Source organism: Protopterus annectens, chromosome 2.part2, assembly GCF_019279795.1.
Source record: "Protopterus annectens isolate FY-2018-M chromosome 2.part2, PAN1.0, whole genome shotgun sequence".
NCBI classification, from domain to species: domain Eukaryota; kingdom Metazoa; phylum Chordata; order Ceratodontiformes; family Protopteridae; genus Protopterus; species Protopterus annectens.
Genome location: NC_056730.1, coordinates 534,958,406 through 534,985,956, shown reverse-complemented (window position 1 = coordinate 534,985,956; position 27,551 = coordinate 534,958,406). Strand labels below are relative to the sequence as shown.

General features: G+C 40.2%; 1 protein-coding gene across 1 annotated transcript in view; it reads left to right on the top strand.

Annotated features, from left to right (window-relative positions):
- The first annotated feature begins 590 nt into the window (after positions 1–590).
- The window catches only part of LOC122795967 (rho-related BTB domain-containing protein 2-like), a 1,395,721-nt gene continuing 1,368,760 nt past the window's right edge, over positions 591–27,551 (top strand). The window contains exon 1 of the mRNA XM_044064449.1: positions 591–1,443. The gene's annotated coding sequence lies outside the window, so the exon portion shown is untranslated. The remainder of the gene's footprint in view (positions 1,444–27,551) is intronic.

The following is a 27,551-nucleotide window of genomic DNA, read 5'->3' as shown; positions in this document are numbered from 1 at the left end:
GATTTGCCACAAAAATCCAGAAATCATAAATTTTATCAGGAACAGAATATGAGGTGGAAATTTGGACAGTTGACAAGTATGACTCATTTTAAGGGGATTCTGTTATTCACGATTACAAAACCTTTCAGTTCTCCTTTATACTTCCCGGACTACTTACTGTCCATTTTCATCACACCGCCGCTTTTCATTGCATGTTTTTTATTGAAATCGCGCCGTTTTTTTATCTATTTCCAACTTTTTCAGTATCTGTGACTGTGATAAGCACAGCATCCCCCCTCCCCCCTCCGTCCCCCCATCACTGCAATGAACATACACAATAACGATAAATACAGACTGAAGTCTGCAGCAACAAAAGACTATGTGTACACATGCGCAAATACAAGAAACTTCGCGGGGCAAGGTGCATTTCAATTGGGTCACTTTAAAAGTGGGCGTAACTACGCAGAGCTAAGGAAGACCAATAAGGTAGTGGAGGGCTGATCGTTAAGGGGAAGCAGGCGAGATCATATTGCTGTGATTGTGAATGAACGTAGGCGGCCCCCAGTGGTAGGCGGAGTTAGGGCAGTGATGACAGACTGAATAGGAAATGCCACGTGATAATACCGGATTGACAGTTGGCGTATAGCTTTAGTGTCTGGTTTAGAGAGACGTTTAGTTATACAAAGTGTGGAAGGACGAGGAAACAGGGTTTTTGGAAACAACCGTGGTGAAGAAGACAGAGGGTCTCTTGAAGAGGGGGATGCGTGCAATGCACCAAGTGTGGAGAGCGGCCCGAGGTCGGCAGCAACGGGGGTGCCACTTTGCAGCCTCGGCTAGTTTAACTGCTGGTGCTCACTTTGTGTTTACCTTCCGTTAGAAAGTAGCGGACGAAAAGTGGAACTGTATGTTTTTTGTGCTTGAAACACTGACACTACGTGGGGATTTGCTTTGGGCACCAGGAATTGTGTGCATCACTGTTGACCAGTGGCAATTGTGGGAATCGTTAGGGAGAGCTGGCATCGGTTCTAATAGCAAGAGGTTATCTGTAGTCTGCATTGTCTGTAGACAAGACGATTAGAGGCGGCAGACTGGAGGTTGCCAGTACTGAGCAGTAATTACAGTTTTCCGTCGCCGTTGCAGGCTTGCAGGGGTCGTGGGGTTAGATGCCCTGGATCACCAGCCAGCCGTATATTTGGTGTCCCATTCCCAGAGTACACTATTAGTTTTTACAGCTGCTACTCGAACCCCGTTGTCTTTGCTGTCCAGTTTGTCTAATTCATTGAGTTGTAAAAGGGATAGACGTGTTAGGTCCTGTATTTCTTTTTACTGGATCCACTGATTGCTGAGACTACTGGGTTACTGCTGACTAGCTGGCACGTTGAAAACATTCTTTGTCTCCGGCTAACATCATCACGGGGTACATCAACTAGCAATAGCAGCTCCAGATCTAGAATTGAGTTAAAGGTGAGTTGCAAAAAAAGTACAGTTACCTGCACTTTTCACTACAAACAAACAAACAAGCCTAGCTGATCCAGATTTTCCAGAAATTCCCCGTCTTCTACCTCAGTTTTTATTGCTTCGTCCCTTTTAAAAGTGGTTGTTTGTGACACTTCATTAAGAGTTACAGTAAATCGGACAAACGTGATGATGTAAATCCTGAAGCCCTCATAAAAATAAAATTTGCATTTTATTTATAGTCTTTGGCCCTCATTATTTTTTGCTTTGTCCCTTATTACTGGGCAGTGAGATTAAGACTCGGGTGCTTACTTTTGGCGATTATTTCAGTTTTCATTATTCTAGATTGGAATTTCTGTTTAAATCAGAATTCGTCTTGGCTGGAAATTTATATTTTGAGAAATGCATATAATTGCTATAATATAGGGAAACTGTAAACAGCATGTAAACACTTAAAGTGAGATAGGCTGCATTTATTTGCTGCAGGACTTGCACAAACTTCAGTGTACTGAACTGTATTGCAGCTTCTAAATGAATCTAATCAATAGGGAGTAATGCAAAAAAATGCATATTGTGAGGCTACATCATGAAGGATTTTAAAAATACTTTTGATATTGTACGATTACAATTCCAAGTCACTGTCACTTAATAAATGCTGTAGTAATTGTACCATATATTTATGTTTCTTGCTTTGCTAGCATTTCTGTGTTAATTCACTGTTTACATTTCTTAACATTGTTTGTATTTTCTGCGTAAAGTCATGGAAGTACTTGAACACTGCTATTCCAGTTACAGGGTAGTTGATAGTATAATGTGCCCTCCTGGTCTGTCATTTTTTTGCTATCCATTCACAACAGCAACATGATTTCTCAAGGTCTTGCCTCTTATTTTAGCTCTGCCTGTTTGTTGTGTAGGAATGTTTATTGGGCGGAAGCTAGAAACAAACTACACCCCTAAACATTTAAAGAACATGAAGGATACCTTTTGTGTAACATATATATTGAAACTACACGTTTAATGAAAACAAGTAATTTTCTTTTCATGTTTTTTTTTTTTTTGTGGGGGTGTTGTGATAATGAAATAATACATTCAGTGGTGGGAGTACATTAAAAATGACTAGCTGGTATGTCACAGAACTTGAGTTTTTTTGTGTGTGTAATTGATCTAACTGTATTCTATTATTTGTATTTCTTCACTATTTACATTTTAGTCAGAAATAGCTCAAATGTTGCTCTCTGGCTCTTTGCTGGTTGGGGCTTTGCGTGATGGCTGTTGCTGAGGTGTTTTTTTTTTTTCCACTGCTAGGTCTTGCTGATAGTAGGTGCTGCAGCCTTCATTATTTCCACCAGCACCCCTTGTAATGCACTACTACATCTATTCCAGCAAACCATTCCTTCACTTTTGATATTAAGGCCTTACTGATGGGCTGAGATCATGTCCCTGTTCTTTGGTGATGTTCTAAACAAATGGACATTATACTAGTGTCTTGTTGCTGTCACTTCCATGCATTAAATGTCTGATCACTGATGTGTTATGTGTTAAGCTAACCCTATGGTTGCCATAGAAACCTTTGTCTTTCCTGCATGTCTAGCTTGTCCTTCACTGGAGGTTTACACTTGTTACGCCCCATTGTAGGTTTCCTAAGTTCTTGTTTTAAATGTAAGCATTTTTTATGATATTGTTTACATTACAGTGTTGTGTATTGCCTGTAGTTACTTATTCACACTGCAACTACTTTTCTGCAGCTTATGTGATACTTTATGTTGCACTAATGAATGTTTAACTCTGAGTCTACCCCTTAAAGCCTCATTTTATGAGACTAACTACCGTGTTCTAAAGCTATATTATTATGTAATAAAGTGCTGTATATTCTTGGGTAGATCCACTAGCAAGAAAATAGATAAATATAAATATCTGGTCAATCTATTTAGATTGTTACATTGTCTGAATGAACCCATGGGATTATCAAAAATGTTGTTAAGTCCCTTATGTGGTCATTTCATTTTCAAAAAATAAACACTTAATTCAGACAGCCCATTTCTTTAAATGCAAGCTGGCACAGTAGCTTGAGTAATGCATAGACAGACCGACAGTCATACCTCTCAACCTCTTAGACCTAGAAGTCTGGACAAAGACCCAAAAGTGGGGACAGTTTTTGAAATATTGCTCTTACAAACTTAGAAAGTTGATAAAATAACAGGTTTTGCATTAGCAAGAATTTTCTGAAGGCTATGAAGTCTGAAACTTAAATGTCTGTCATTATTTCCTAACTTCAGTCTTTAATGATTTGCCACTAATTTGCAAGAGAATTACAATTTTATGAAAAGTGGGAAAAAATTAGTAAAAAATCTGGACATTCTGTGAAAATCTGTACAGTTGAGAGGTATGCCGACAATTCTAGGTGCTGAGGGTACTTGGCGTGCAACTTTAAACCTCTCCAGATCTCCAAAGCTCACAAGTACAATCCAGTTAGCAACCTATTATGTTTTTTTATTCTTAGAAAGAATTAAATACATTAAGTAATGATGATAAGCAGAGCTGAAGAAATTGCAAGTATGCTGCCTTGCAAAGTGGGAACAGCAGTCAAATTGCCGTCAGTGTGAATCTGCCAGGCATAATAATGTTGTGCATGTTTTGTACTGGGCAACAAGGAGAGGGAATTGTGTACAAGATATTTCGTGTCCAGGTAGGTTTGGTGATAAAATAATTTCTACAAAGAGTCCATCCATCCAAAACTCGCTTTGCCCTATTTCTGCACATGGGGTCGCGGTGTCACGTCAACCGTGACAGTCTTATAGAATCAAGGTCACCCCACCAGATGGCTGGCCCTGCTGCAGTACTTCTTCCACCCCACACACTCAGTCACTCCTATGGCCAATTTACAGCGTCCAGTCCACCTACTGTATGCCTTTGGAATGTGGGAGGAAACCCACGCAAAAATGTGGAGGACATCCAGACTCCTCACAGATGGCACTCTAGCCGAGACTCGAACCAGGGAACCTGTTGCTGTGATGCAACAATGCTATCCACTGTAGCATTGTTAAACTTCGTAATAATCTTCTAAAAGACTTTCTGTGGATGTCATTTTTTAACAGTGTGTTGAATATGTCAAGCTTTGTCAATTATATTCATTTGCGGTGGTGGTTAAGGATATGGGTTTTCTTGGCTATGTTTCCCATGTGAGACTTCATCACCTTTCATCCTGTAACTTTTTTATGTTCAGAAATAACAGATATAGGGTATTTATCAGTATCTAATATCATGTTTTTGTTTTTATGTTTGAATCTGTTGCATAACAAATGTATTCTGGGTTGATGACAGCCGTTTGATAGCTGGACTACAAAGGAACACCAGTATTGGGGAGAGGCTGATGAAATTGAGACAGAGTGGTTGAGGGCTGCATAAATATGCCTTGTTTTAGGAGTGGGAATTGGATGCACTGAGGAGGCAGACACCTATGGTGAAATATTTATGAACACCAGTATGTGGTTTATTGTGGTTTTTTTTTTTTTTTTTTTTGGTGGGGGTATATTATATAGCGGTGCTTACAGTTAGGTGGTTGATCTATGCACTTAGAAGACCTAACTATGAGTAAGGTTGTTAATGGGCGAGCTTTCAGAATGGAAGTAGCTTGAGGTTAATTTCCTGATTTAAGCACGTGCCTTCGTTGAAGGTTGGGCGTCGAGCTGGCACCTCGGCGTTTCGTAAAAAAATCTACTGCCAATCATTAGCGGACTGGAGTTCCCCTGTGGCGACCCTTTACCGGGAAAAAGCCGAAAGACCAACAACAACAATTAGCTTGGTTATGATCTGTGACTCTGCTATAATCCTCTGTTTTGAGGTCTTGCTTGCATAAAAAGAAAGTCTTACTAATTGTACTTAACTGGTAGGTATTGCTAGGAACACACAAAAATTCAGTTGCAATTATTCCGTCCTTAATTTGCTGCACTTAATATGCTCCATATACAACAAAGAGTTATGATCTAATAAACACAGCTTCATTTTATGTACAGTTCAAATCCATTTCTTGAACACTCTTAACTGATCAGTCATAAGCTTGTATGTAACATATACACCGGATGTGGCTGTATAATGTCTTGTGTGTTTATAATGTGTGTGTGTGTGTGTGTGTGTGTGTGTGTGTGTGTGTGTGTGTGTGTGTGTGTGTGTGTGTATCCCTGGATTTTAAATATGGTACACATGGCACAAGGGTAAGTTTAGGTGAGTGTCTGTGTTTGAATACAGATCATCTTTAACAAATCCACCTATTACTTCATTGATGGATACAGATCCCTATCAGTGTCTCCCAAAGATTATGGAAATTGTTATAACACTACTGAGACATTAAATATCTTCTTGCTAGGGGACTTCAATTACAAAAGAATTGACTGGTATGCTTACACATCTAAAAGTAATAATTCTCATAATTTCCTAGACTTTGTTAATACCACTGTGATGGAGTAAATTGTAAAACTACCTTCCAGTGGCTGCAACATCCTTGACCTGGTCCTTACTCACCTAGGCCCTACCTGTACCCCCACCCTGCATCCCCTCATCCCTGGTTAAATCTGACTACAGATTGGTCATCATCTCTCTGTCAGGCCTAGTTATAGTACCCCATCAGCAAATGAGAGACCAGAGTAAACCTTCTTCAGGTTGTAGAAGCCATATGCAATATTCCCCAAAATTCCTTGCAAATATACCTAACTGAGAGGCTGCTACATTTACATTGACTTTTGCTAGCAACCTTGGTAGCTACATAGAAAAGTCAGTACACACCCTAAATAAATTGGTAAATTCAAGAATAAACCTCTATGGTGGGAATTTGGACAATAGTAAAAAGCTGCAAGAAGTGCCCATCCCCTACATCAAGGCCACCACATGTTAGCAATAATGTCCAACATACACCGAGTACATTCTTCATAATATCACCTTATGGTCTGAGGATGTAGCCAGTATATTAGCAGAATAAAATAGCATTAAATTTACTCTACTTTGCACATTGTTTCTCCTACTGTCCATGAAAATGTATTTTCCCCTGAAATCACCTTGAAACAATTCTTAGAACCCATGTCAGATGCTAAAATAACATTTGGTGTATTTTAAACTTGGATGTTTCCATCTTTGTACGATATTGTTGTTTTCAGGGGGGGAATGGATATGCTGGTTGTTCGTCTAATATAAGTCTTCTTGGAGTTACTTTTTGATACAAATAATGTAGTGACAACTTATTGAAAATTCTTTTTTGTAAATAAACATTAAAAGATTGCTGGAGAGGGTATAAATTGGTGGCTGTGGAAGATGTAAGAAATAAAACTGAATCCACTGCATTTAAGCGAGGTAAGGGGGAGATCAGAATGTAGTAGCTGAAAAATGTTTTGGTGGATGGGAGACTCTGTATTACAGTTTATTTCTGTTTTCTAAAACTGGTTTAATAGTTATGGCTTTTAAATGGACTGTTGATAAGCCCATCAACACTGGGGTTGTTGTATTGTGATGAGTTCAAGTATTTCTTTTGGACTACTGTATGGAAACCATTTGATGGGTTGTTGGTATCCTGTGGGGGATGTTTGCAGCTTCTGAGATATGGTTTCATAGCAACTTTGGTAACAATGTATTCTTAGTTAATGACAAAGAAAGAGATGAGGAAGACTATGGCATCCTTATATGTGCATCACTGACATGTTGTATGAGGGGCTTCCAGAAGATCTTAGGGTTACTTCTCAGATAGTTCCATTTTTTTCTAAGATATGGGGGTAGAGATTGATCAGAGATCACTGATGTTGTGCCTTCTGAATAGCTGGAAACATGGCCTGTCAGGACCACTTGAGTCACTTTTCAACTATAGCCTCAAAACTGGCTCTGTACCACAGGAATGGAGGACTGTAACTTATTCCACTTCACAAGCCTACACTATGAAGCTATGCTGACAGAAGATCAAGTGGTAACAGAGTTTATTGCACTTTTTTATTTTTCTGCATCTTTGCCTTGATGTTTATTGGTAAAATTTTCAAGAGCTTCAAACTCTGCATTTCATGGCCACACTTCTACAATTCATTTTGGGAGATAATGATAGTAATGGGATTTATGAATGAAAACCAGACTCTTCCATTGGAAAACGAGGTGTGAGGTGCATATAGAAGTAATTTCTACTATATAGAATACATGCAAATTTGTTATTTGAAAACTCAAAAGACAGACTTTATCTGGCTGCCTTGTAGAAATGCATTGACATTAGGATGCTTTGTAACCTTTTTGCTTTTGTAACACAGAAGTAAAATAGTTGTAATGTGAGTTGATATTTAAATGAAACTGCACATACTACAGAACACTAGATATTCTGAGGAATTGGATGGTGTCAGATCTGCAGGACCTTTCTTTGTCTAGACATAGGCATTGTGTGCGTACAGATAATCCCATACTCCATATTTGAAAGTTTCTTGGTAACCTTTATACACGTTCTACTCTTTCTTATTAGTGGCTTGCGAGTTCCACTGTTGCTGCTTGCCTGAGGATGCATGTCTTATCACACAAGCCAGCCCTCTGTGCCACACTGCTGTGCAGGCTGAGCTCACTAGGCTGGTCCCAATGGGTGAGTGGAAGCACTGTTGGAATGATGTCTGGCTGTTTTTTAAGGCTAATCAAACATTTAATTCTACTCTTTGGGGTGACAGAGCATTAGAACACCTTTCAGATTGCTTTCTTTTGAGCATTAGAGACAGTAAACAGATCACATGTATTGCATATTTCCTGTGCTGTGTCAGTTGTAATGCTGTATCTTTTCCACTGCTGTGACCAGATATAACTATAAAGCTTCTCCGATGTCATAGGAATGGAGGAAGCCTCATCTCTGGTGTCTCACATGTTAAATAAATGTGTGCTCCTAATCCATGCAGTTCATTGTCTGCTATATCCGTGCTGTATACTGTCACCCCACTCTTGTTAATGTCCTGTCTTGAATCTTTAATGTACTAATACTGTTACTGACCTTCATGTTGTTAGCTTGGCTGTAACCTACTTGTTTAGTCATTACATAAAATATCCTAACTTTGACAGTTTGGACACATTGCATATTATGTCTTACAGATTTTTTGTGCCTCTTGGTTAATTTCATTATTAGGATATAGGTTCAAGGTTCAGTATTTCAAACTGTTGTCTATAGTCTGCTTACGTGAAATCGTTATTCGTGTTACTTGGCAAAGTTCTCCTTCTTCATATTTAAACCAACACCTGGTGCATTTGAAGCCTCCTTACCTGTACTCGGAGAGATTCTCATTCAGACTTTTGCATATGTGGTTGCATTATTTTCTCAATGTATCTGTGTAACTCTTAACATCCTGGCTTCGTATTCTGTGTTCAGTCGCACGGTTTGTTGGTCCCGCTTGCCATATTAAATTATGGGTGTCTTCTGTAAACCCATGAGCTTTAAAGTTTGTTTGTTTGTGTCTTTCGGCTTTTCCCGGTTAGGGGTCGCCACAGCGGAACTCCGGTCCGCTAATGATTGGCAGTTGATTTTTACGTACCGGCTTGCCAGTCCTGACGCACAACCTTCAACGAAGGTACGCCCATTCACGCATGTCTCCACGCAGAAGACGCTCTAGCTGCGAATCGAACCAGACAGCGTCTTATTGTGATGCGACAACGCTACCGCAGCTTTAAAGTAAAATTAAAATTTAAAGTAGAATTGCCAGGGTACTCTAATCTGGCTTGATCCTTGCCTACTGGAAAAACTGGGGACAGTGGTTAAGAACTAGACTGTCATGATTTAAACTTCACTTGGCAGAAAGAAACACTTTTTTGAGTTGTCCTCTGGTTATCAAGTTATTTATTTTTTTTTTTTCAGATTGATTGTATCATGTGTTTCTCACTCCCCTTTGAGGAAAGTAATGCATCCCTCTTTCACTCATTCATATCTTTGAAATAGTATATTATAAAGTGGTAATAGGTAGAATTTACCAGAATATTAATTATTAATTTGGTACCTCTTTAACACATTAAAATGTTTGTGCAGAGCTATACATAAGTGTCCTTGTTACGGCAGTTATGCAAACTCATTTCTTGATCCTTTCATTTTAATCTATGAAAGGTCCAGTGTATTACCTGTATTAGCATAGCACTGCCCGTTTGCAGCAGTTTTCAAGAGAAACAGGCTAAAATGTCCTGTTATTAATTTGAAGATTTATGATTATTTTCATCGTATTATGACTCTTTCTTTTTAAAGCTATGTACAGAGAGGTAAACATTTAGAATATCTTGTTTCCTGTGGTAACGTGTGTTGTTGTACAGAAACTGTCAGTATTATTTCTAAATCCCAGACAAGCTGGTGTTTGAGGGTTACTCGTTGACATGTTATTTTCAATAAACAATTTTATTGCTGGAGTCAGTTTGCAGTATCCTAAGCTTTTAAAACTCCGGCATATTGTGGCATGTTGGAACCAGATTCTGATATGACTCTGGTAACTCCGAATCTGTCGGTAGGAATTGTGTCATTATCACCTTTAGGATGATAGGAATTAGCCCATCTCACAAAACATTTCCAGACTACTTTCCTTCCCCATTGCACTCCTTGTTACTTACGACCCAGCTCTAGATCTTTTTAGCTAAACGTTAAAGTAGGTAACTAGAAACAACAGCCTGAGGCTATATTGCAATTTAGAATGTTTTCTTGTAGAGTTTGGTTCAGTTCCATTACTTTTCTATTCGGGTTTGTCTGCAGAACAGTTTGTTTGTTTTATTTCCACAGTGGATTATTTGCTGTCAGTTTCATAATTTTATTCATATAGACTTCCTTCCCTTTTCCTTGTTGCCACCTTTTTGCTCTAGCTTTAAACTGTTTACCTTAGCCTTTTATGTAAGCATTTGGTTTTACCCTGTCACTTGTTTGCTGCTGCCTCATTGAAATTTGGAGAAGAGTCAGGAGTTGCAATCTTTCTAAAAGTGTAGATATGGTCCAAAAAGCCCCATGCAGGATAAACAATTGTTTAAAATGTATTTGAGAAGAAAATAAATTCCCCTATAAGATAAATAGTAGTTATTTAAAATGTCTTGGAGAAGCTCATTTCACAGAGAAGTGCAGCATTTCTTCATCCTTCAAATGCTCCACTGTTAAGGAAAGAAAAGATAGGTTAGAATTGGCAAACCTGGGGAAATCCACAAGAGTGATTCCAGAGCTTTCTCTTTCCACTTCAAAACATTTTGTTGAGCAACAAGATAAGCTTGCCTGTTGGAAATTTTGTTGCTGAAAATGCTGTTTCATTACTGTGCGGGGTTGGCCTTAGCTAAACTCCTTTTTCTGTATTACGTATTCCTTAAGTTTAATTTGTACAACTTTACTCTTTGAAAGCCTTAATTCATTTCTGGTCTCTCAAACTTCTTCCGTTTTTCACAGACAATACCATAGTGGTGTAGTACATAAAGAATCAGATCCAGAGTTATGGTGAGTACCTATAATCAAAAGAAACAATAGCATTTTTACAGCTTAGTGTTACATTTATAAAATAAAACAAGATTTTTGTATTAATGGTAACGTGTGATACACCAAAATGCTGCCAGCCCAGCTAGCCGGAATTTTGTAAATAATTATATGTCACTTGAAAATATTAATATGATTTATATAGAAATGTGACACTTTCCAGCTAGATAACATTTTGTAAATAATTCTATATCATTTGTGAGTAGTAACATGATGTGCATGTTTGCCGTAATATGATTTGTATGCTTGCCTTAAAATGTAAGAAAACTATATGTTCTGCACTGAGGTTTAAGATTGTAACCACAGTGCTACCCTGTTGGAAAAGAGCAGACATGTATAAACAATAAGGTAATTACAGGTTTCCAAGGTAATTGTTTTACGAATTTCAGTTTCAGGCAAGCTTCTAAGAGAGAATTGTCAGCTTCTGAGAGATCAGTATTTTTAACAGAGACATAATTTAAGTTCCTGCTAGCCTGGGAAACTAGGCAGAGGTGACAAGAATGATATAATCTGCGATGATTCAGCGGTAATGTGTATTATTAATTTAAGAACTATCTCGGAGAGAAAGTGAGTGCATTTTGTATTTGTCTCTGGATCTGGACACATCCATTTAGCATTTGTATCTGCCTGGCTCTGTAAGTAATTTATTTAGAATTTAGTTTCTCTTAGAGATAGATAGGAATATAGCAAGAGTAGTCTAGATGTTTTCTGTATTTATGTGAGATTGTTCTGCAATGTTGTTTTAAAATATTTTCTGTGATTCTAAACTCTCTTGTCACTGTCTTGAGTTAATGAGTATTGTCTTGTGCTTTTATTATTAAAAATATTTAAACCTTTTAATTGTGGCTGGTTTTGTGTAGAGATATTTAAGCTCTTAAAGTGCTTGCATATGTATTTGGTAATACTGTACAATCCATTCCAATAGCCTTCAAGTGTGACATTGGGCACCCTTTTTAAGGGCCTTTATAGTAGCTGATAAGGGTGGTTGGTGGCAGGTGGTACTACCATATAGTCTGGGCAGAAGGGGGGCATAACTAGTGAATATGTGCCAGCCTTCCCCAGGAGTGTTTGTATGTAAGTTACATTTCAAAGTAAGTGTGTGTGTGTGTCTGTCTGTCTGTCTGTGAGCGTGAACTACTTGGGCAGGGACACAAAGCACTAATTGGGCAGAGCGGGTGCTAGAGGTCCTGGCTTGACTACTTGGCTGAGATCTGAACCCTATAGCTGTGTCAGTGGGGAGTCTTACTGGGATCTAGAGAGAGAGGGAAAAACAGCCCCAGACTGACTGTGATCTCTGTGTGCTCTTAAGGGGAAATTGTACTTTACTGTGTGTGTGTACCTATCATCCTCCCAATTTGCACGTCCTTCACTGGTGTTAGTGGTAAGGATTGAGGCTCCTTGATTACTGCACCAGTGCATGGCCGTCACAGCATGATTGTTGAGAAGCTGTAGTTTTTGGTGCAAGTAATATAAACAGTACTGAACTGGGCACTGTGATAAGACCGAGATCTTCCTGCTTGCATATTAAAGAGGATGAAGTTTTCTAGTTGTAATTCTTTTTGTGGTGGCCAAAATACAGAGAAAAATAGTTTTGTAAGAATCACTCATAAGTCTTGGTGTAAAGGAAATTGTTCATTACTGCATTAACGTCTTGCAAAGACTTTGCTGCTTATACGCCAGTGTTATGATGTAGATGGTTTAGTACAGGGTTTAGTACAGTATCTGAAGTTGCTATTATTCTGTTTTTTTGGAGTTTATCTCCCGGGCCTCTACTGAAAATGGACATATATCCAGTTGGACTAGCCCGGTTAACAAATGTAAAATAAATAAGACTCTTAAGCCTTCTCATTCTGGATAATCTGGTAAAAGTATAAGGAATTCTTCAGTTTCTGAAGGTTCCCAGTGTAATGAGCAGGAAGGTGATTGTGAGAAAACAATTTTTTTCTCCTCAGATAACTAATTCTGATTGTTCCTGGGCAAATTTAAATTTTCTGGGACCATATCTAGCTTGACCCATTTGTTTCATTGGGAACATAATGACATTCCAGTTTTGTGGAACAAACAATTTGATTTATTACAACTGGAACTTCCTCATCCTCCTATTCCTCAAGTTTTGGGGATGTTTTTCTTACAACTTGTAGCATGCCTGGCAAATCCATCTGCAGCTAAACATTTGGTAAATGCTAATCTCTCTCCATCTGATAAGGACAGGAAAATCTTTTTTTTGATTTGGGAAAAACTTTATACCTCTGATGCATTTATTTTAGGATTCTTAATTGTTAGACTTGCGTTAGTTTCTTCTTGCTTTATTTGAGATCAGAGAAAAGGTGACCTGTACATCAGCACCCTGACTGGAGAATGAACATTCTCCACCAGGGTGTTAATCTACAGGTAATGCCCCCTGAAAAATGTTAAGCATATTAAGCTGCCGTGGAACTCAGACTGAAAGAAAGCTAATGGCCTCCATTATTTTACGCTCCCCAAGCTGTGCTTTTGCTGGAGTGTAAAAAAAAAAATAGAAAACTGTGTGTGTGTGCGAGTATATGCATTCATGAACTTGAGAATGAGGTCAGTTGAGCCATTATTTTACACTTATTAAGCATCACTTTTGCTGTTTAACAAGTGTGCATGAGTGTTTGCGTGCTTGTATGCACAAAAGCAGAAGTGTGTGGATGTGTGTGTTTGAGTGTGAAGAATAAGAGCGATCGAGCAGTGGCAGCAGCAGTTAAGAGATTTGCATATCTCTTCACCTCTTGGCTCAAGATATGTGGATCAAGCCTAAAATAAAGGGGGAAAAGTGGTGCAAAATAGGAACATATTGTAAACATTACTGTTAGAAAATCACAAAGTTGCTTAAATAACAGGATTTGTGATAGCATGCATTTTTCTGAAGCACAAGTGTGTGTGTGTGCTCGCAAGCAAGAGAGGGAGAAAGTGGGATTGCTTGACCACTGGTAGCAACATTTAAGAGGTTTGCATACCTCTACACCTCGTAGCTCAAGAAATCTGGATAAAACCTATATAAAGGTAGAACAAAGACTCAGAAATACAAACAGATGTTGCATATTGCTCTTGTAAAAGTAGGAACTTGCTTGAATAACAGGATTTGTGTTAGCATGCATGGATTATAAAGTCGGAAACTCACAAGTATATCATTATTTAGTAATGACTTCAATCTCCAATGATTGCCAACAAACCATATGTTTTAGGAGTAAGGGACCAAAAATGAAGTAAATATCTGGATATTTATGAAGTGAAACTTCTTAAGGCACAGTGTGCGAGTTTGGAGTGAAACAGAAAAGTTAAATGGAAACGGCACTCGGACTCCACCCACAGTGCTGGGCACGTAGTGCGAGTTTGCCTCAGAGAGGTAGTGTGACTTCCATCTCAAACTCTGCCAACACACACACACACAGAAACACACTTGCGCTTCAGAAAATGCATGCTATCACAAATCCGTGTTATTTAAACAACTTTGTAATTTGTAAAGAAGGAAAAGAGTGGGTCGTGGGCAGCAAGTACTGTTCTCATGCTCACAGATGTATCTGATGCCCTGACAGTTATAAAATGCCTTGTAAGAGGGGAGAAATAACTGTCACTGCAGACTTCTAGGCAGTTGATCTGTAAATGTGTACTTCACAGGTAGGACATTGCTTGCTGCTGTAAAATCAGTCATCCTTATCCTCATTAATGTAGTAAATTGAGAAACAGAAAAGAAAGTACAAATATTTTTTGTGGGCGCTGTGCACATACTGTTGCTACTGCCCATATATATATGTATTGTCCTGCTGTCTACAAAAGAAGACCTGTCCCTGAAGATCAGGAGCCTTTGCTCCCATTAACTTCACTGGTAAGAGCTGAGTTAGGCTCCCTCTAGGCAGCCGATCTCTAGTGCTTACTTAAGGTTATAGCAGAACTTAATAGTCCTTGCATTTCCAATCCCGATCCATGGCACGCAGAAGATGAAGAGGAGAAAAAAAAAGAATTTGTGTGGTCGTCACACGCAGTAGAAGTGGAACTTCTTTAAGGAAGTGCAAAGGAAAGCAAATGGTACAGTGCAGTATAAGCTCCTTTGCACTTCCTTACAGAAGTTCAACTTCTGCTGCACATGGTGACCACGCACAATCTATTTTTGAAAATATTATATTTTGGATGTAAAATACTTTCTCCAATACCATTTGCATACACTACAGCAAGTTTGAAATATTAGACAGAGGAACTAAATAAAATGCAAGTTTACAGCCAGCCCGTTCTGTAAGTGTCATAACACTTTGGGTGGGTGTTATTTACACAGTAACACACACCCTGTTGTGCATTATTGCTTTGGTATGAGGAGTATTCTAGCTAATTTTCCTTTTTCTGATGGAAAAATCTTCTTTAAATATCCTGATTTCTTGTGTACTTCAAGTAACCAAACATTCTTTGAAATGTGTATTTGAATTCGCTGATGCCTCTTCCAAAGCAGCTACTACAGGAACTATTATAGGTTCATAGGTATGTACTAGGCTAATGGCCCTTGAGCCTTTAAAAGCCTAGCCCATAGGATTACCCTGGCATCGTTCCACCCAACCTTAGTTCCCAGTGCCTCTGTCGAGTAGAGCCAAGCCTTTAAAAGCCTAGCCCATAGGATTACCCTGGCATCGTTCCACCCAACCTTAGTTCCCAGTGCCTCTGTCGAGTAGAGCCACTCCCTGGGGTGAATTTTCTATTTCCCATCCAGTCATCAAGATTTCTCTTGAAGAGGGCCAGTGAGGTGCTCTGTTTGACATGTATGGGAAGTCTGTTCCATAGCATGGGCAGTCTCTGGGTTATGAACCTGTCCCTCCAGCATGTTCTGTTGAGTGTGGTAATGAGGTTGAGGTCTGTGGAGCGTGTGGTGTAGAGGGATTGGGATTTCTTTAGATGCAGCATTTCTAACAGAGCTGGGTTGGACATGGCTTTGTATGTCAAGCAGAGATCTCCTCTAAGTAGGCAATATGAGACAGAGAATAGTTGGAGTTTTTTGAGTCTGTTCATATAGGACAAATGTTTAAGGCCTAGGATCCTCTTTGTGAGGTACTTTTGTGGCCTCTTCAGTTGTTGCAGGTGTCTAGTGAGGTACATGCCAAATGGGACATTGTACTCAATGATAGGCCTAATGAGGGAAGAGTAAAGGGAGACAATGACCTTTTTTTTCTTCCTGGATGCAAAACCCTTAGTAATGAGATGTGCCACATAGAAGGACTTTCTGACCACAGTGGCAATGTGGTGGTCAAAAGAGAGGTTGCTGTCACCCTGTGTTCCCAGATCTCTTATAACGCCTTCTTTGTTCTGTGGACTACCATCGATGTGGTAATTCATGGGAATTAGGTTTTTCCCAAAGGGGATGATAACACATTTTTTGGCATTGAGCTTAAGGCCATGGTTCTGACACCAGTCGTTGGTCTCAGTGAGGCCTTTCTGTAGGATGTCAACATCATTTGGGGAGTTAATAATGGCTCCCAACTTGCAATCATGCAAACTTTGTCAGCCAGAGTCCCTTCGTGTTGGCCTGGACTACTAAGAAGTAGATACCAAACAGGAGAGGACCTAGGACCGATCCCTATGGGACTCCACTCGTGACTGGTTGGCAGTCTGACTTGGGGTAAGCTACTTTCACACTGTGGGTTCTATCTGTGTGCCAGTTTGCAACCCACCTAGTGATATAGGGGTTGATGCCCAGCTTTTTTCTATGATTCCTGAGTGGGGAATGGTATCAGAGGCCTTGGCCAGATCAAGGTAGGCTGTATGAACCACCATGCCTTCATCCACAGCTCTGGTGACTCACTCAAAGAAGTCGACCAAGTTGAGCAGGCATGATCTACCCTTTACAAAACCAAACTGTGTAGGATCCAGAATTTGGAGATTTCCTATATCCTTGTTTATTAGATCCATGATGACACGTTCCATAGCTTTGCATATCAGACTTGTCAGGCTAATGGGGTGATAGTTCCCAAGGTCTGTAGTTGCTCCTCCTTTGTGGAGAGGGATGACTGTAGCACTGCACCATTCGGTAGGGACAAAGCCTGAGGCGAGGCTGTGATTGAACAGGCACACAGCGGAGGTGCCAGTTCACTCCGTAGTTCATGTAGAACACAGCCAGGGATATTGTCAGGTTCCACAGAAGCTGTATTCTTGGCTTTGGACAGTGCTGTTTTAACCTGTGCAGCAGTAATACTGGGTGACTGGCCATCTACTGGTAGTGTGATTGGTCCTTTGTGGGGGGGTGTAAAGTTGGCACTGAATCTGTCGGCCAGTATATTGTCAATTTCTGTTGGCTCAGTATAGGAGGTACCATTGTGCAGTAGCTCAGAGCAAATCTGGGTATTGCCGTGGATATTCTTTACATAACTATAGAAGGTCTTGTAGTTGTCTTTACTGTCTGCTGAAATTCTGTTTTCATAGCTATCTGTAGAGGATTTGATGAGGTGTATCATCTTTTTGTTGAGGCTGATAAGGGAGTTTTCCAGTCTTGGGACTTCAGCTTATTCCGCATCAGTTTCCTTCTTCTGTTGTAGAGTTTGTTTATGGCAGGGGACCACCAGATTGGCTTCCTTTTTTTTTTGGAGGAGGGCATCTTGGTTCTATTGAGTATGGCGAGATCCATGCATTTGTGTACGTGTTCGTCAGTGCATTGGTATATGATTCGGTGGTCATGTAACTATTCTCTGTTTGCATGGGTGTCGTGAAGTTAGATACCTTTTAGGAGCCCAAAGTTAGCTTTGGAGAAGTTTTCCATGGTGGTTTCCTTTGTGGGGGGGAGGGATGTGGACTTTCAAGGTGATTAGTTTGTGGTCGGATCTAACCTGAGAGGAGCTGACTATTGGTGTAAAGCAACAGTCGCTCATGTTAGTAATGACCGGGTCAAGGATGTTGCTACCTGCTATGAGAGTATTAAGTTGGACCCTAATATTCTCCATGGTGCTTAGGAACGTGGAGTGTGAGTCTTGGGACATGGGTGGGGACCTATAACAGGCTACGACCTGAATCGCTGTCTTACACAGTGTTAGCTGCACCTGAAGTATCTCTGATGCGTTACGTTGGGCTACGAGTCTGGAAGTGTGCGCATCCTGTATGAATATGGAAACACCACCTTCTTTGGAGCTTTGGTCCAAGTTCTGGGGCTGAAAGGTGTGGAATGAGTTATAGCCTGATAGTGCTTTCTGCTGCCTTGAACCAGGTCTCTGCTACAGCACAAATGTCAATGTTCTCCATTTTAAGGAGTGCTTCAAGTGAGTGCATTTTGAGAATTAGACTTCTAGCATTGAGCAGCATGACCTTCAGATCGCATTTGTTTGTAGCTGTTACTGTAGTAATTTGGTCTTTGGAACGTTGCCTAAAAGGCACTATAGGGGTGGCAAGAACATTGGTCAGTATCCAGAAGCCCAGGGCCATCTCTGGCAAAGCATCGAGGCCTGTTAGTCATGTCATCCCAGGCAGACAGATACTGGATCCCCTTAGAATGACAGCAGAAACTTAGCCAATTGTTGAAATCAATCATTTTCTGCTTGCACTGTGGTATCAGTCTGGGTGATGGTAGGATGCTGCTCAGGGCTAGGGTCATACCCACTTGGGCTACATAAAGAGCTCCGCCATATCTCTTTTCATGCAGTCCAGGGAGATACGTCTCAGGTCATTCACACCCATGTGTACAATGACAGAGTCATATTTGTACCTGTTGTTGAGGGACCTGAGTGTGTGCATTATGTGGTGGATTCTGGCGCCTGACATGCAGCTGACTGTTTCACTGTGCCTCATTATTGTGTCACCTATGACTAGTGTGCTGGGTATGCTGTTTTGCCTTATGGGCTTTGGTTGAATGGCACAGTGTTTAGGAGAGTTATGTGTCTCATGATTAGTGTTGTGTTATGGTGGTTGAGTGCATTTCTGCCTTGGAGATCTTTGCTGGTTGGGTAGATTTTTATTGAGACCCTCCGTGGTGGGTGTGTGGTTTTTGTTTTTATGTGAAGGCAGTGCTGGTGTGTATTCTGGAGGGCTGTATATTCCATGTGGTGTGGTGCAAGTGTTGGCCTTCTCTTGACCAGCTACTCCGGTCTTGGCTGGCGAGTGTGTGGCTTCCAATTTGGATATATAAGTATATCTCTCATAAGTCTGAGTGTTGGGAGGTAAGAGGAGAGGGTTGTCTGTGTACATGAGGCAGTTGCTACATTGCTTCAGGATGCCCAAGTTCACCAGGTTAATAGGTGGGAGCACAGGGAATTGACCTTTAGACATACCTGGAGGGGTGGGCATTAATAAGTACTGGAGCTGTTTCCTTGTTGAATGTTTAGTGCTGGTAGCACTTTTGTGCGCTACACTAATTGCTACAAGAAGTCTGGTATGGTAAAGTGCTAGACTAATAGGCTAGTAAAAGTGCAGGAGAGGAGGGAACTAGCAGATCTAAGGGAAAACTGAAATGCAGACTTTGGCACCTCTCAGAAGCTTACAAACAGTCCTGGATACAGCAAATTTGGTATCTGGACTAGACTAGTTACAGGAAAGGCGGGAAACAAGCGCAAAGTGGGCTTTTAAACCAGAAAGTTGAAAGAGAGGGAAAAAACTGCTCTAACCGCCAGTACACTACAATTTCTAGACCAGAAACCACTCCTCTTGTGGTAGATAGGCTACCTAGTGCTTACCACTCCCACTGATGGGCTAGAAGGCTTCCCTCAAACACAAAAAGGCTTCAGGGGCTCAGAAGCTTACAAACAGTTGTGGATACAGCAAATCTGTATCTGGACTAGACTAGTTACAGGAAAGCCAGGAAACAAGCTTAGAATTTTTTTTTTTTTTTGCAGAAAAACAGCACTAAAAACAATTCAAGTGCAGTGCAAGCTAGCACACTTGAGTGTGTAACAATATTAAAGTAATACAGTTTAAAGAAATGCAATTTATTCAAACTGTATTCTGAGCTGAATTCGATTATTGTTTTATTCAATTCTGAACAGTTAAGTACATTTTTTGGCACTTTTTATCAGCTGAGGAGCACACTCAGAACACAAGGATATTCCAGTGAAGTGGAAAGGGAGAAAGGAGAAACAGAAGATAATTCAAGCTTAAGGACCTAAGTGGGTTGGCCTTCTCAAATGTTCTCTTTGTATTAGGTAGAATGAGCTAATGACACTAGACTGGGATAGAGCTGAACAGATGGGACTGGTAGGAGTGTCTGAAATCAAAATATGATCTCACTGTACTTGGTTGAGTGAGCAAATGAGATGGACCCAGGAGAAGTGTTCAAACACAAATTTACAGGAGGGGTGGGAAATTCCAAAGCCACCAAGATTAATACCACAACAAGAACAGGGAGGGAGGGCGGAAACTAACTAAAAAGAGACAGAGAGATCACAGTATTCAGTGAAACAAATAAATAAACAGAAAAATAAAACGCAGTACTATCTCAGCTTGTAATACAGTTGAAGTAGCTGTTTTCAAAATTTACATGAGGATGCTAAAGCTGAACACTTGAATTCCCCCCTTGATTGGGAGGTTGTTTTGTAGTATCTACTGCTGAGGTCCTGAAAAAAAATGTGATGAGAAAGGGAAGCTGATTCAAGGAGTAATTCAGATTTTTCAACCTTCCATTTCTAAGTTTAACAGTTTCATATCTAATTCAAGATCTATGGCTTACCAGTTGTTGCCCCTCTATCAGTGCAAAATACAACTATACTACAAATGATAGAAACTAACACCACTAAATTGTACACAATGCAAAAATGCTACTTTTCATTGTTACAGCTTTCTCTTTGACAAACACTTTCAAGGTACTTGATGGCAAATACTTCCCTTCAGTAGCTAATATGTTTGAAGTACATGATTAATTTTTTTATTTTCCAAATACATGTATTAAAACATTTCACAGTAATCATAGTGCACATTAACACAACTAAAATGGCAGGACACTAAAATAAACATTAAGTTTTAGTAGTACTATTAGCAGACACTAACCAAAATAAATAAATGCAACCCTAACTGTGTACACTATGAACAATGATATACAATGGAATGGGATAGTTAAGCGAGTGATATACACCACTTATCCAGTAATAAAAGTACTGTGTACCCTAAAGGAATGACTGTGCATAAATCTAAATATAAAAGGAGTGTATCTTATTCCTCGAGAAGCAGTGATGCCATCAGACTACAGAGACGTCAGATCTCACTGGCAAGATGTGAAAAAGCTTTCAGTAAGCCAGCCCCTGCCTCGCAGAGCAGTCTTCCTAACTACCATAATTTAAGAAGAAAATGAAAGCATGCCTTATAAATGAATGGCCTAGTTACAATGGTAATCTTCAGAGGGAAAGCAGTACAGTTTCCAGCAGCAAACTTTTAAAAGATGCCTAAGCCCAACCTTTTAAATATGGGTTTAAAGGGAACAGCTCTACCCTAGTAATAATATGGCTTATCATGTGCGGGTGTATGTCTGTGGGTGGGTACTGATATGGGGAGAGGAAGGGACATTATGAATAATTTGTTTTCCTTATATGTAACCTGTATAGATTGGATATTTTAATAACGTCTCTTGTAATTCCTGCATTACTACTGAATGATGAGAATTTATCTGGTGTAGATAATGGCTGCAGTATTAATGTAGTCAATATGGCAGATTATGCAGGTTTATGGAGAGACAAAGCCATAGCTAAGATGCGGTGAAAGGGGTGGCTTCTGTGGATGCAAGCTGTTAGTGTGATTGGCACTGTAGAAGAGGTGCCATATGGTCCCTGCAGGCTGGTGGTGTGGGTGCTTTATCACTATTGTTGAACGCAAGTCCTGAGAACTAAGTGGCCACAATATTAATCACAGCCACGTAAGTGATTTTAAAGACTGTCAGCGTTGTGTGTTTTAGGACCTGTAAAAGGAGATAATACATCTCTTTGCTGCAGTTTCTGTAAGAAAAATAGGAAGGAGCTATTGAAACATAGTAGCTCTTTGGTTGAGCTGGAAGACTTTTAGTTTTTTCTTTTTTTTTTTTGTTCTCAGCTCTGAAGATGGATTTTTTTTTCTTTGTTTGAGAGTTGGATTGCCACAGCTACAGCTCTGTGAGGCTCTAGCTGTATATACTTTTCACACCACTTACACTTGATGTTCGATTTTGTTTGTATCTACACCATACTGAGTTAGTACAATAGCTAATTTTATTTTTCTTTGCTTGCCAATGAATGTGGCCATTCTCTTGTAGAGATTTCCCAGATCATGGATCCATAGAAACTGCATGCAAATTTCATATATAATTGGATCAGTGTGCAGCAGTTCTTTTAACACACTACTCTCTCTTATTAGATTACAAACATTATGTCAATTATTTTTCCGCACATACACACAGAAAAGGATCAGAAGTGCAAGATCTCCTCAGGAAAAGAGCAATCCATGAGGTCCCACTGAGCAGGAGAGTTGCCGTATTTTACTCCATGTTCTTTTTAGTGCCCCCAAAAAACAAGGACTTCAGACTGATATTCAGTCTCAGTTGGCCCACAAAGCACGTGAAGAAGTCGTCTTTCTGGGTGGTCACTATGTAGTCCGTACTCCTGTCCTTGCAGGCATGGGATATGATTTACTCTGTAGACCTTGAGGATGTATATCTTCATGTAAAGATAGACAAGGTAAAAATGGTTCCTCATAGCAGGCTCAACATGAGAATGCTGCAGTGTATACTTCAGACCCAGTAGGATCAATCCTGTCAACCAATGTGTCACACAATCAGATTGTCAAGGGCTGTTTGAAAAAGTCGACAATGACAGACTCCGCCACAAAATTTGAGAACTAGATCTGCATTTACAAAGCCATTTCCCAAAATAGGGTGCTAGAATAGCACTTCTTGAACAAGATGGTACAAGGTTCATGGACCAAGAAGAGGCATCCCCTGCCACTTCCTTTGAATCCAAGACTGTCGCAGAAAGCCAAAGTGTGCAAGGTTAAGCTCATTCCTGTAGCACTGTTCTGGTCTCATCAGACTTTGTTTCCCTTGCTGTGGCCTCATCCTAGGAAGAAACCCTTACTTTTTTCCACAGAGCCCCACTCTGTTAACTCACCCATCCAGAACGCCTCTTCTGTGTATTCATTCCCTCAATCTAAATGCTTGGTTTCTCCAGTTCTTTTAATGGGCAGGAACTCTCAGACTCCCAGAAAGATCATAGACCATATTATGGCCTTTCAAAAGATCTTGATCAAAAAGATTGACAGGGGCAATGGGAAATGTTTTCTTTGTGAGCTCAGAAAAGAAGCATTTCCCCAACGTCATCACTATTAGAAGAGGTCCAAATATTCCTAAGTTATACAACAAAGGGACTAACTATTCCTCAACCAAAGTTCACTTGGCAGTTATCTTTTCCTTTCATGAATGCTTTCTAACCTGCTTACTGACTGTACGCTGATCTTGTAAAGCATTTCTTAATGGTATCTTCCATTCCTACACCCCCTTAACCAGACCAGCACACTCTTGTGATCTAAATTTCATATTAGAATCCCTAATGAGACCTTCCCTTGAACCAGCTAGTTCAGCAGAAATTAAATTCCTGTCATGACCTCAACAGAGATGTGAAGAGATATCTGGCTCCAGTGTGAACATAACAAACTGCCTTCACTTCCTTGTTATTTGAGAAAAATGAAAAATGCAGACTCTTAAATTTAGAATTATAAGCAACAGTAATAAACCTTAATAAATCCACTCCGTGTTTTTGACTACTCTGTGAGTGGAAGTTTTTAGGAGGACTATATACAGATGTTAATTTTTCTTCTTCTTTAAAAGTGCTAAAGAAATAAAATTGAACAGACTTGGTCACTGGAATAACTCTTATTTATGAGAAGTGCTTTTGTCCACCAGTTGGACTTCATCAGATCAGCTTTTCAATAACTGCTTTACCCATGGAAAACTAATTGTGCACTTAGTGAAAACAAAGGATTGTAGGTCATGATTGACAAAGTCATGCATAGTAATGAGCCAAAACAGTATAAGCAAACCTAATGTAAATAAAGGTGACCTGTCCCTGTGACAATATCAGGTGGCAACAAAAGAGTCAAAAACAGAGGTCAATCCTGAACCTCACACCTACTGAAGTACATTCTCTATGATATAAAAAGACCATGTGCCAATGTAAACAGAAATATGTCATCACATGCCCCAACCACAGGGAGTACAGTATTCCAGGTTAACCAGGTGGCACAAAATGAACATAACCAATACTGAACTGAGAAGCTTACTAAAAATAAAAATAATATGCACAAGAAATGAACAAAACTGTAAACATATGGCTTAGGTCCAGAATCTGGACACAGGTAGAAGTACAAATAAAAAAGATAAAGTCATAGAACTAACGGTAATAGCCATAACAACCACTCTAAAAATAAAATAATAAAAAGGGACTGGTGCTGAAGCATTAGTCAGTGGTAACCATTTAAAAAAAAAACAAAAAGTTTAGTCCAAATTGAATCAGGTGGTCCATGGGACCAGACCCCAAGCTGCCTAAAAATCAATAGTATACTCCAAACCAAAATAACAAATACTAATAAAACATAGTCTGATTAAACTACAGTGCAGAACTAGTAATCAGTCCTAGTCTGTCTTCAGACAAAAATAACAGATGTAACAAAGCTTCCCTCACTAAGGGCCAGTTATTACACAGAAAAGAAACAAAAGCCAAAAAAAATCTGAGAGACGAAGTGAAGAGGGTGCGTGTGCGTGAGTGTGTATGTATGCACATGTTTGCATGAGCTTGTGTATGGCAATAGGCAAATGAATCAGGAAAACATCACCCACCACAATAACATTAGAAGCGATGCAACGTCACAGATAATCAAATAAATAAAAAACTGTAACCATATATTAATTAAAAAAATGCTTTCACCCATAGGGCTTCATCAGATCTCTGTTAAAACTGTGAGTCCAAGAAATCAGACATACATCAAAAAATAATAGGAAAAAAAATTAATATGTATGTATTGTTGCAGGAAATATGACAGGGCATATGACAAACAGAAAAGTATTAAAAATCTTCTTCTTTTTTTTCTTTCGGCTTTTCCCGGTTAGGAGTCGCCACAGCAGAACTCCGGTCGGTAGATTTTTTTTACGGGTGCCAAGGTGCCAGCTCGACGCCCAACCTTCAGCGAAGGCACGCCCAATAAAGGCATAAAAATGCACAAGAAAAGTGAAGACTGCAGGAACCAATGCATGTCATAATCGTTAATAAAATAATTTGTGGCCCAGTTTCCTAAACTGATGAATGTGTATTTAATTGAACAAATAGAATTATGTCACGGTGGGTTATAGGCATTAAGGCAAATTTGCCAGTCCAGCTTTTATTTCCAGAATAGCGTTACAGTTTCCTTGAACCAAAACAGAAACTAATCCTGTCCAAAATGTGAAAAGTGAAAAAAGAATGTCCTGGGGATTCAGTGCTGTGCTTTGCAAGAGGAGTCTATTTCTAATTTCAGATTTTTTAAACTTAGAAATAGTCTTCCCAATGTAACAAAAACCTGACACTTGGAGCAGTGGGCTCTGTAAACCTTTTCACTGTTGCAGTTTCCAACTACTTTGCTGGGGCAAATGAAAATGTTTATGCAGCTCCTGAGCACACAAAAGGTACAGAATTGTTTTGTTTGTCGTTTTTGCATTTAAGTTACCTGTAACACATTGCATTTAAGTTACCTGGCACTTGCTCACTAAAGCAATTATATAAGTCAGCACTAAAAAATTAAAAGCACTACACCCTGACAAACTCCCCTTGAGTACCTTGTTCCCCATTGGCCCTTTTTTTTCAATTATAAAGGAATTCCCAATACTATTCTAGCATGTCCAAAGGTCAGTTGTCAATCTCCTCTCCGGTCCAGCTGGTGAATCTGGGAATCTTGAGGCAATGTTACAACTGTCTCATGTACACAGACAACCCTCTCCTCCTCCCAACAAAATCCAACACATGTGAGAGATGCAACCATATAGCCATACTGGAGGGTAAGCTCTCTCAACTCAGTACTGGCGAAACCAGTCGGGAGGAGAAGGAAACCACACTCACTACAATTCCAGTCTCACATAGACCTACCACGACAGCAAACCAAACACATAAACACACAAAAACATACTTGGAGGCTCTAAATAAAAATCTGCCTAAGCAGCAGAGACCTCCAAAGCAGATGAGACCTCCAAAGCAGACACCCAAGCAATCGCTACCCCAAAACAAAACACGTGCAACACATAGCTCACAAAGCCAGTGTTGCCGAACAGTCAAAGCCCTTAAGGCTAAACAACACACCTGATACACTTGTAATAGGTGACTCTATCGTCGGGCACACTGACGTCCCGCTCACCAGGCTGAACAAGGAGAAGGTCACGGTGAGCTGCCTGTCGGGCGCTAGGATCCGCCACATAACACAAGCACTCAGGTCACTCCAAGGCAAGTACAAATATGACTCAGTCATTGTCCATGCTGGTGTGAATGACCTGAGATGTACCTCCCTGGACTACATGAAAAGAGACATAGAGGAGCTCTCTGAGCATGTAGCCCAGGCCGGTATGACCCTGACCTTGAGTAGCATCTTACCCTCACCAAGAATGATGCCACAATATGAAGACAAGATGATCAGTTTCAACAATTGGCTTAAGTATTGGTGTCATTCAAAGGGGATCCAATGCCTGTCAGCCTGGGATGACATGCTCGACAAGCCACGATGCTTCGCTTGGGACGGCTTGCACCGGTCACCCCTGGGCTTTCGGATATTGGCAAAGGCTCTTGCTACCCCCATAGTGCCTTTTTTAGGCAAGGCTCAAAAGACAAACCCACCTCCATAGGTATCACAAGGGATAAGAAACTAAGAGTAATGCTACTCAACGCCAGAAGTCTAAACCTCAAGATGTACGCACTCGAAACTCTCCTTAGCATGGAGAACATCGATATCTGTGCAGTAACAGAAACCTGATTCAAGGCTCCTGAGAGCACCCCAGCACTACCAGGTTATACCTCATACCATGCTTTTCAGCCCCAAAACTTGGACCGAACCACAAGAGGGGTAGTATCAATATTCGTCAAAGATACCAACACTTCCAGGTTGGTGGCACAGCACGAAGCATCAGAGACTATCCATGTGCAACTAACAGTGGGTGAAACTGCCTTCCAGTTTATAGCCTGCTACAGACCACCCTCCCAAACCCAGGAGCCCAACTCGGCCTTCCTGAGAACACTGGAAAATATGAAGGTCTCTCCAAACACCATTATATTGGGCAACTTCAACTACCCAAACATAGACTGGGAGCATTACTCTAGCTCCAACACCCTAGCCCAAAGGTTCCTAGAATTTATAAACTCAAATGCTATGGAACAACTTGTTACCACTCCCACAAGAGGGGAAAACATACTGGACCTGATCATCACCAACATGGGGACTCTATGCTCCAGACCAGAAGTGTATCCCTCACTGGTAAGATCAGACCATAAACTAATCTCCCTGGATATTCACATCCTGACTCCACCCCCTGCCCTGAAAACCACAGTGAAAAACCTCTCTGAAGGATTCCACCTCGGTTTTGAGGAGTGTGAAATTTGCTTTAAAGCCCCCGGGCCTGTGGAAAATACGGCCCAGACCGCAGAATCCTTTATAAACGCATTCTATGAACACCTTCAGGAATGCATGGATCATGCAATCC